Source organism: Petromyzon marinus, unplaced genomic scaffold, assembly GCF_048934315.1.
Source record: "Petromyzon marinus isolate PM22_M1 ecotype Great Lakes invasive population unplaced genomic scaffold, UKy_Petmar_22M1.pri1.0 PM_G_Scaffold_224, whole genome shotgun sequence".
Taxonomy (NCBI): Eukaryota; Metazoa; Chordata; class Hyperoartia; order Petromyzontiformes; family Petromyzontidae; genus Petromyzon; species Petromyzon marinus.
In genome coordinates, this window is record NW_027422789.1 from 10001 (window position 1) to 12500 (window position 2500).

Below are 2500 nucleotides of genomic sequence, written 5' to 3' on the forward strand. Positions count from 1 at the left end.
TTTTTGGGCACAGCGATGATGGTGGAGGACTTGAGACAGGCTGGTACATGGCATGTCTCCAGGGAGGTGTTAAAGATGTTGGTGAACACCGGAGACAGCTGGCCAGCGCAGTGCCTGAGGGTGGCTGGAGAGACAGAGTCCGGCCCGGCTGCTTTGCGTGGATTCTGCCTCTTGAAAAGCCCATTAACTTCTCCCTCCTGAAAGGAGAGAGTCGTTTCTGTAGTATGGGTGGGGGATGGGGCCTCTTGGGTGGGAAGGGGTGGTTCAGGACAGTCCAATTGTCTTTCAAATCTACGGTAGAACTCGTTCAGGTCGTTGGCTAGGCGGGAGTCGTTAGTGGTGTGGGGCGCTCTGGGTTTGTAGTTGGTGATGTGCCTGAGCCCTTTGGCAGACAGAAGCAGCGTCGTTAGTAGAGAACTGGTGTTTTAGTGTCTCTGAGTACAGTCGTTTAGCCTCTCTCACCGCTTTGCTAAACCTGTTCTTCGACTCCTTGAATCTGTCTCTATCCCCACTCCTAAACGCTTCCTCCTTCTCCAACCTCAACCTTTTGAGCTTTGCTGAGAACCAGGGCTTGTTGTTGTTAAAGTTCACCCTGGTACGTGTTGGGATACAGCAGTCCTCACAGAAGCTGATGTACACAGCCTCTGTGAGTTCATCCAGACTATTGGTAGCAGTCGTGAACATATCCCAGTCAGTACAGTCTAAGCACGCCCGCAAATCTTCCACAGCCTCACTGGTCCACTGTTTAGATGTCCTCACAGCAGGTTTACAGAGTTTTAGTTGCTGCCTGTATGCACGAATCAGGTGGACCAAGGGAGTTCTGTGCGAGCCGAACAGCCCCGTGACCCACAAGAGAAACATCCCCGCCAAATTCGAGCGTTTGACGGGGTCTATCCGTGAAAAAATATTCACGTTTTTGAGTGCACATGCATTTCTGCTGCAAATGCCTCTGGAAGTTTCATGCCGTTCGTATGCCAATTGTGGCAACACGAAAATGACCCGTTTTCCCATTCCGAGGGATTTCTGTGCGACCCTAACAGCCCCGTGAGCCACAAGAGACACATCCCCGCCAATTTCTAGCGTTTCACGGGGTCTATCCGTGAAAAATATAGACGTTTTTGAGTGCACATGCATTTCTGCTGCAGATGCCTCTGGAAGTTTCATGCCGTTCGTACGCAATGTGGCAACACGAAAATGACCCCTTTTCCCATTCCGAGGGATTTCTGTGCGACCCTAACTAACAGCGCCCGTGAGCCACAAGAGAGACATCCCCGCCAATTTATAGCGTTTCACGGGGTCTATCCGTGAAAAATATAGACGTTTTTGAGTGCACATGCATTCCTGCTGCAAATGCCTCTGGAAGTTTCATGCCGTTCCTATGCAATGTGGCCACACAAAAATGACCCGTTTTCCCATTCCGAGGCATTTCTGTGCGACCCTAACAGCCCCGTGAGCCACAAGAGAGACATCCCCGCCAACTTCTAGCGTTTGACGGGGTCTATGCGTGAAAAATATTAAAATTTTTGAGTGCACGTGCCTTTCTGCTGCAAATGCCTCTGGAAGTTTCATGGCGTTCCTATGCAATGTGGCAACACGAAAATGACCCCTTTTCCCATTCCGAGGGAGTTCTGTGCCACCCTAACAGCCCCGTGAGCCACAAGAGACACATCCCCGCCAATTTCTAGCGTTTCACGGGGTCTATCCGTGAAACATATAGAAGTTTTTGAGTGCACATGCATTCCTGCTGCAAATGCCTCTGGAAGTTTCATGCGGTTCGTACGCAATGTGGCAACACGAAAATGACCCGTTTTCCCATTCCCAGGGATTTCTGTGCGACCCGAACAGCCCCGTGAGCCACAAGAGACACATCCCCGCCAATTTCTAGCGTTTCACGGGGTCTATCCGTGAAAAATATCAATTTTTTTTTGACTGCACATGCATTTCTGCTGCAAATGCCTCTGGAAGTTGCATGCGGTTCGCATGCAATGTGGCGACACGAAAATGACCCGTTTTCCCATTCCGAGGGATTTCTGTGCCACCCTAACAGCCCCGTGAGCCACAAGAGAGACATCCCCGCCAATTTCTAGCGTATCACGGGGTCTATCCGTGAGAAATATTCACTTTTTTGAGTGCACATGCATTCCTGCTGCAAATGCCTCTGGAAGTTTCATGCGGTTCGTATGCAATGTGGCGACACGAAAATGACCCGTTTTCCCATTCCGAGGGATTTCTGTGCCACCCTAACAGCCCCGTGAGCCACAAGAGAGACATCCCCGCCCACTTCTAGCGTTTCACGGGGTCTCTCCGTGAAAAATATCACATTTTTTGAGTGCACATGCATTCCTGCTGCAAATGCCTCTGGAAGTTTCATGCGGTTCGCATGCAATGTGGCGACACGAAAATGACCCGTTTTTTCCCATTCCGAGGGATTTCTGTGCCACCCTAACAGCCCCGTGAGCCACAAGAGACACATCCCCGCCAATTTCTAGCGTTTCACGGG